Consider the following 9397-nt stretch of genomic DNA (forward strand, 5'->3'; position numbering starts at 1 on the left):
TGGTAAAATCCATAATGACAATTTATCTTTCTTTATGGATACATATAGTATCCCCATTAATCAACATTATTTAAATAAAAACATTTTTTTATCAATATAAACAAGTCTTAATTATTATTAGTGTTAAAACCCACACCTGATCATAGATCCGTTGTACAATTACTCTTTAAGAACGCCCACATGTGGATCTAACAATTAGATTACCTAATCATAACAATTGGTGATCTTATGTTAATAACAATCGTTATTAAGGTTGATATGATAGTTGGTATCGATTTCCATTAACACTTACCCTTAGAAATAATCACTTGGATTAGTGATTTCGATTCCAACGTTAATGACCTCTCAGGTTGGTATCGACCGACCCTTCAATAAACATGACATAAAAGATGTTAATACACAAGAAAATAATTTACTATGGCCCTTTAAGAGTATTCGACCAATAAAAAAGTAGGGAGATTTCTACTTACCCATTACAATTACACTTACTTTGTTGAAATGGGAGGATCAACGGATCGTATTGATCATGAACCGAAGGGGAAATAATGATTTAAAAAGGAAGACTATTTGAAAGTAAGTTCATGAAAGTAAATTTTAGAATTAAGAATTAAAACACAATAAATAGTGCAGATTTTTTTATGATTATAAAGAATAACAAAGGTTGAAAAATGAAGAAGAAAGGAGAAAGAATCTCAATCGTCGATGGTGGTGTTATGGCGGCGATCTAACAATATAAACGGTTGTTTAATGGAGGAGAAGAAAAGAATATGGGTTCAATCACTCACTTAAAAAGGGATAAGATAAGAGAAGAGAAGAGAAAATAAGAAAAAAAATTGGAGTTGCGCTATGGCACGCGGTGGTGAAGAGCAGTGTTAGGGGCAGTGTCACATGCCCGTATGCTAGGCCATATAACTCTCTGAGTAGCCCCACACACCCATGTGTTAGGCCGTGTGCTAGGCCGTATAACTCACCGACTTGAACCCTAAGAAATCCTCAGATGACACACGCCTGTGTCGCCAGGCCGTGTGCCTCACATGGCTGTGTCACACGCTTGTGTCCCAAGCCGTGTGAACCTGAAATTTACCTAAATTCAAGCCATTACAAGTCCATTTCATACCTATTCACTTAAGCCTTATAGGCACACATTCAAGGGGTTCAAATACCATTCAAACGTACATAAACATGCCATTTCAATCATCTTACCTAACCAATGTGCCATTCAAAGGCACCACAATTGCATCAAACTTCATTTACCAAATCAAGTTAACCTGACCTCATTTCTTGTATAAAGACGTAGTTTAAATAAGTGTCAAAACACACCACAAATGACCATTATCAAACCATTTCAAAAATACCAAAATAACCTTATATACATGCACTTATAAGTGACCAAATTGTCATACTTTGGTAAGACATTGCAAATTACCAAATCAATACACACCTTCAAAACATAAACATCCAAATCACCATTACATAACATCTTATACATGCCATTATAAACCTTGGAAAAATGCTTAAGAACTATCCAATTTATTACTGGATAGTGTGATAGGTCTCTGACAAGCTTCCAACCAGTCAAGCTTTCGATAATCTACAAAACAAAGAAAACAAACTACATAAGCAATGAGTGCTTAGTAAGCTCGCATAAACTTAAACACAACTTACCATTTCATTTTCATAATGTATATAGCATAAGTGTTATATCAACTAAAACTATAAGCTTGGCATAAGCCTATACAACATCACCAAATTCACAAGTTAGTACTCTTGTACATGGTTCAAATGAATTCATCCATAAACAAATAAATTTATACATGTAATCACATCATTTAGTTTATAAATCCTTTTCATAAGTTCATGATACATTTCATTTGAACACTTACCATTTCGTTGCTTTTCATACCCGTTGAAATATCTAGAATTACATCAGATATTCGAGAAAGCTCACACAAAGTGTGCCTTCACATATAACCATAGCCATAACCTTTCCTTACATTATTGCTCACATGAGCTGTGAAATGGGTTTGCTCACACAAGTTGTGGGTCGGAATGTAAGTTACACGATGCTGCTCACACGAGCTGTGAAGAATCTGAAACAAATGCAGGACCTCAGCCATCGGTAAGACATTCAAGACTAGCACCCGAAACATGAAATCCCTAATGACATGTCATTTGTATCATAAGAATTCCTAAGGTTCAACCAGGACTCGATATTTTTCAATTCATCATTGCATTGTTACATTGGTATTTTGATTGACTTACATTAAAACAACACAATAAGTATTCAATTTAAACAACATTAAACCAAATGCAGTTCATACGAACTTACCTCGATGACTAAGGGCGTAAAAGTTAGATTGAACTAATCCGAAGCTTTAGCTTTTCCTCGATCTAAGTCCGAATGTGGTTTATCTTGATCTAAATAGGTAATTTCAATCAATTAGGTACTTCTAGTACTCAATTTAATTCACATTTCATATTTATACAAAATTACCAATTTATCCCTAATATTTTAACTATTCACAATTTAATCCTTAAGCATATAACTTGAAATCTAACTATTTTAATCTAAATACATGCTAATCAAATATGCAAAGGACATTGAAACAACCCATAATTATCATCATTTCACAATAAAACCCTAAAATTTATACCTTTAACAAATAAATCCCTATTTCCAAAATTCATCGAAAATCACTTAACAAAAACTTGTTTATTTTTCAACAAAGATTCATAATCTATCAATTAACATCAAAACTCATTCAGAAGCATTCATGCTAGATAGATTCAGCTAAAACAGACTCATAAACATAAAAATCATTAAAAACAAAGCTTAAATACACTTACATGCACACACCTAGGCTAGCCGAACCTTCAAGCCCTAACAATGGCTATTCTTTCCCTCAATTTCAGTTGAAACAAAGAAGAAGTGAGGAAGATGGCACCTTTTCTTAGTTTATTTTAACCTTAATTATTAATTTACTAATTTACTAATTTACTCTTAATAATATAACTTAAAACTAACATAATTGTGTCCAAATTTGTCCATTAACATCAATAATGGTATATTTACTATTTTAGTCCATTAGTTTAAAGTTTCATAGCCATCTAACCCTTTTAACAAATAGAATTCAACTTTTACACCTTGTACGATTTAGTCCTTTTCACTTAATTAACCATTCAAACATCAAAATTTCTTAACCAAATTTTAATACGACCTTAATAATATCCCATAGACCTTAAATAAATAATTAAATAATAATTTAATTATTAGAATTGTGGTCCCAAAACCACTATTTTGACATCACTAAAAACGAGTTGTTACAGAAAAGGCTTGCACCCTCTTATTTGTACTAGCTTTAAGGGCACTAAGATTGGCTGATGATCAGACTTCAAACAGTGAAGGTTGCAACCAAAAATTTTGGAACAAACAAATCCCATAACGAATTGCCAATTGCTCGATCCAACCTTTGAGATAATCCCCCTCTACTCCATGTGAAACGAGACCTGCTATAGCCCAAGTCCCGAAAACCATTATTAAACAAAAACTCTTGACAATACACATATCCGTTCCACTTTGTAACCGCACCACTTGTTTATTTCGAAATATCCAGAATTGAATTGAAATCCCCCGCAATAATCCAAGGCTCATCAATCAAACTGCTAAAGACCCTAAATAATCCCAAAGAGAAAGTCTCGTAGCTATTTGGGGACTATCATACACTACCGAACAAAGAAAAATAGTTGAGTTATGTCCACTATGAATTCACTTATGAATAAATTGAGGATGCAAACCCAAAATATGAATAATGACCGTATCATTCTAAATGATCCAAATACCCCTTGCAAAGCCATTTGCTTCAATTCTACACGTATTCAGAAAAGCAATTCTACTGATAATTCCATCAGTACAAGAACCATTAATCCAGGTTTTAAACAAACACAAAACATTAGGACTAAACTCATTCCTATACTCAGCGCCAATATGTGGAAGTAGGGGTGCCTATTCCCTGATAATTCCAAAACATAAGCTTCAAATCCATATACAATTGGATAAAGAAGAAGAACAAAATAGAAAACAACACAAAATGATCCATAACATCATCAACAACTTACCCCAACATCTTAGTTGGAATCTACATCCATAACCTCCACCATCGTTGATGACGAAAGCACTGAAATGATTTGGTTCTGGGATCATTCAATTTCCTTCACAATCCCCTCCATGGCCACTGTTAAATCCACTATGGGTTGGCAAATTTTTCCAACCCATTGTCAAGTGGTTTCTGCCCTTGAAACTCCCCTTTCGATGTGGCACACTCCCCATGTTCAAAACTCTCTTTTCTGGTATCATCAAATGAGAACATATTATTTTCTTTTCCCAACCTCGTCTTGTGAGAATCATACTCCATTATCTGAAATGCCCTATGTTTTATTTATCCAAATTTAGCTTAATAGATACAGCCTGGAATTGTACATGATCTATTTTACTATCATTACCCAATCAGCCAATTGTAGAACCATTATCAAACCTACCAGCATCCCTATTAAAATTCTGTCCAACACCACCATTAGTAGGCCTTAGTATTTGCAAGCCAGATTTAGCTCATTCTCTACAAAAACCCATTTCTCTTTAAACTTAATAGCTCCTTTCTTACTATTAGTAGACTCTCCAACCACATTCAGTCCTTTTTTTCCCACAAATTTTTCCGAAATCCCATCTAATCTTAGATTTCCTTCTGCTTTCCCATTATTTTTGGCATGACTCATGGATCCTGTCTCAGTCTCATCTATCTTCAGCATGAAAAATCAAGAACCACCAGCACAGTTGCCACCTTTACTAGCCTTTACTTCCGACGAACCTCTCTCCCTTTTTCCCTCCACCATCGTTCCACTATCATCGAGTATCAATACCATATAAAAGGGTATCGATAATTTTTGCAATAAATTCTAAATTCAATGATCGTTGGTGTGAAAAATAAAATAGAATAAAATAAATAAAAATAAAGAACACATAAATTTTACGTGGAAACCCTTTCGAAAAAAAACCACGGGCAGAGGAGAAGAAAATTCACTATGTCGAAAAAATTTTTACTCTAATACAAGAGGAATAGACTATGTCTATTTATAGGCTTGCAAAGCCATATTCTAGTAGGATTGAAACACCTTATCCTAATCAATATAAAATAGAAGAAGTTTAATAAGGTTTAAAACCTTATTCTAAAATAAAATAAAAGAAGTCTAGTTCTATATGGATTTTACTTTTATTTTATTTTCCATCGTATTTTATTTAAATAAGAATTTGGGTCACTTAATTCTAACAATCTCCACCTTGACACAAATTCTCAATGAACAAGTTCTTCATCGCGAACTTTCAATAAACAAGTTCTTCACCTCTTCCAAAAACCCCTTAAGGGTTTAACTTCAACAATGAACACCAACCAAGTCTAAGCAATGCTCAAACTTGGTTATAGGAAGTGACTTAGTCATCATATCTGCAGGATTTTCATGAGTGCTAATTTTGCTCACAACAATATCACCACGAGCAATAATATCACGAACAAAATGATACCGAATATCAATGTGTTTTGTTCTCTCATGAAACATTTGATCTTTTGTAAGAAAGATGGCACTGATTGTCACAAAAATCGTGTCTTGATTTGAAGGTCTTCATTGAGTTCACTAAATAGTCCCTTCAACCAAATAGCTTCTTTACAAGCCTCATTAATTGCCATGTACTCACCTTGGTAGACAAAGCGATCGTAGTTTGCAAAGTGGCTTTCCAACTAATTGCACAACCTCCGATTGTAAAGACGTAACTCGTGAGAGATCTTCTTCTATCAAGGTCTCCAGCAAAATCAGCATCAACATACCCTATAACTCCATCTTTAGTTCTTCCAAAGCTGTAAGCAAACATTAGTAGTGCCTCGTAAGTATCTTAAAATCCACCGAATCGCTTTCCAATGTTCTTTACCGGATTCGCCATGTATCGCTAATCTGACCGATCGCATATGATAAATCGGACGTGAACAAACCATAGCATACATGAGAGATCCTCGCACTAGAGTATGGAACATGTGACATGTACTCAATCTCATTATCGATTGAGGAGATAAGGCCGATGAAAGTCCGAAATGGTCGCTAAAGGAGTACTAACGAAGCTTAGCACTCTGCATATTGAAACGCAAAGAACTTTCTCAATGTACCCCTTCCGACTTAGGTACAATTTACTTGCTTTTCTATCTCGAGAATCTCCATACCAAGTATCTTCTTTGCTGGTCCTAAATCTTTCATCTCAAATTCTTCACTTAGTTGGGCTTTAACCTTTCTTATCTCTCTTTTATCTTTTTCGCTATCAACATGTCATCAACATAAAGAAGTAGATACACAAAAGAACCATCCTTATTTTTCTTAAAGTAGACACAACTGTCAAAACTACTTCTTTTGAAATCATGAGAAGTCATAAAAGAATCAAACCTCTTGTACCCTTTGTCTTGGTGATTTGTTTCAAACCGTAAAGGGACTTTTTCAAACAAGCAAACATAGTCCTCTTTTTCGAGACTATAAAACCCTCTCGGTTGTTGCATGTAAATATCTTCCTCAAGTTCTCCATGCAAAATGCGGTTTTACATCTAACCGCTCAAGCTCCAAATCATGCATGGCCACAATACCAAGCAAAGCTCGAATCGAACTATGCTTAACAACCGGAGAGAACACATCGTGAAGTCCACTCACGGAATTTGATCTGTAACCCTTTGCAACAAGCCTTGCTTTATATCCGGGTTCTTCAACTCTGAGTCCCTTCTTTCTTTTAAACACCCATTTACAACGAACGACCTTTTTACCTTTAGGAAGTTTTACAAGATCCCATGTTCTGCTTTTTGTGAAGTGATTCCATCTCCTCTTGCATAGCAAACATCCACTTTTTCGAGTCTTCACACTAATCGCCTCGAATAATTAAATGGCTCTTGATTAGCATCTATATCTTCACCACATTTAAAGCATAAGCAACTAGATCAACCTCGGCATACTTCTTTGGAGGTTTAATTTCTCTTCTTGTCCTGTTTTTGGCGATAGAGTATTGCGGTGAAGAAGCAACTCTATTCTCAATTTTTGTCTTGGCTTGAGGAGTTGATTCGTATTAATCGATGCTCCACCGCTTTTGGTTTTCTTTATTGGAAGAGTCTTTAAGAGATAAGTTAGGTAGCATAGCGGTTTCATCAAAAACAACATCTCGCTAATCACAACTTTTCTATTTTCAGGACACCATAACTTATAGCCTTTTACACCAGCTTTATAACCAAGAAAACGCATTTAATGGATCTCGGTTCCAATTTTCCATTATCAACATGAGCATCGCAGACACCCAAAAATCTTTAAATCGAATAATTAGCGGGATTACCGGACCATACCTCTTGTGGAGTCTTTTCTCAATGGCAACGGATGGAGATCGGTTGATCAAAAACATGCGAGAGGTCGCTTACGCCCAAAATGACTTCGGTAAGTTGGCATTTGACAACATACATCGAACTTTCTCCATGATCGTTCGTTCATTCGTTCGCAACACCGTTTTTTTGTGGAGTATGACGAATCGTCAAGTGTCTCATGATCCTTCGACTTGCACAATCTATTAAACTCATCGAGCGTAACTCTAAGCCATTGTGCATGACGGAGGTATTTTATCTGCTTTTCCGTCTGTTTTTCAATCATAATTTTCCAAGACTTAAATGTGGAAAACACATCGCTTTTCGCTTCGGAAGAACGCCCAAACTTTTCGGAAAATCATCAATAAAGGTTAGCATATAATTAGCTCCACCTCTCGAAGGCACTCGACGGCCCCACGATCGTAATGGATATACTCCAACGTTTCCTTCGTGTTATGGATTCCTCTAGTGAATCGAACTCTCTTTGCTTCCCAAAAACAAGTGCTCACAGAAATTCGGTTTGCAAATTCCTTGCCCATTAAGAAGTCCTCTTTGCTTAATTTCGCCATGCCATTCTCACTCATATGCCCTAGGCGCATATGCCAAAGTTTAGTAATATCATCATCGACAAGGAAGAGGAAGCAACAATTGCATCACCGATATGATAGAGAACCTCAGAAACATATAACTTGGCAATCTTTCTTTGCCCTTTCATCACAACAAGGACCCTTTGAAATCTTTAAAACCCCACTTTCATTTGTGTATCTGCACTTTTGAATCAAGAGTACTCAACGAAATTAAATTTCTTTTCAATTCGGAACATGCCGCACGTCACTAAGTGTTCGACAACTCCATCAAACATCTTAACTTTAATTGTTCCAACACCGCGATTTTACATGAAGCATTATTTCCCATCAAAACAACACCTTGAGATCATTGTTTCATAAGTTGTAAACCAATCCCGATTGGGACTCATGTGGAAGGTGCAGACTGAATCAAGTATCCACTCCTCGCCACTTTAGAATCATTGATGAAGCAACTAGAAGTTCACCATCATTGTAGTCTTCTACAACATCACTTCACCGAATTTTTTGGCTGTTTTCCTTTTGATTCGCACCTCCCTTTTAATCTTATTTTGTAGCTTATAGCTTTTCAGATTTAATGTGCCCTTTCTTCTTGCGAAGTTGCAAGTTTTACCTCTGCTTGAAGATTTCGATCTACCCTTAGATTTACCACGAGGATTCCGTTCTGTGTTCTACCACGATCATCATCAACATTCGGTCTTGTCTCCCACGAACAATGAGACCCTCTCCCGAGAGTTGGGTTTAACCACAAGATGCTTCATCTTATCATACGAGGTTAAAGAATCATAAACCTCATCAACCGTGAGAGACTCGCGGCTATATAAAATCGTGTCTCTAAAGGTTGAATAAGACGGGCAACGAACAAAGTAGAATCAACCCTAGATCTTCCTTATCATCTTGAACCTCCATGGCCTCCAAGTTTGAGAGAATTTCTTTAAACACTGTTAAGTGTTCGTGTCTGACGCACCTTCCTCCAAACGATGAGCATAAAGACGCCGCTTCATATGCAACTTGCTTGTTAGAGTTTTCGACATACATATTTGTTCTAGCCTCTTCCATAATGCAATGGCAGTTTTCTCTTTCATCACATCCTCGCAAAATTTCGTTGGACAAATGCAGATGTAATTGTGTTAATGCCTTTCGATCCTTACGCTTCTTCTCTTCATCGTTAGTGTCGAAGGCATCTTATCTATCCTAGCGGGCATCCTCTAGATCCATCTGCAAGAACGCTTGCATCTTAATTTGCCACAACGCAAATCGGTGTTGCGATCCAACGGTGGAATTTCATACTTCAAAGACGCCATTACCGTGATCGAGATGAATAACCCTAAGCTCGATACCAATTTGTGAAAAATAAAATAGAATAAAATAAATAAAATAAAGAACACA

This window comes from Gossypium arboreum, chromosome 6 (genome assembly GCF_025698485.1).
Source record: "Gossypium arboreum isolate Shixiya-1 chromosome 6, ASM2569848v2, whole genome shotgun sequence".
In the NCBI taxonomy this organism is placed as follows: Eukaryota; Viridiplantae; Streptophyta; class Magnoliopsida; order Malvales; family Malvaceae; genus Gossypium; species Gossypium arboreum.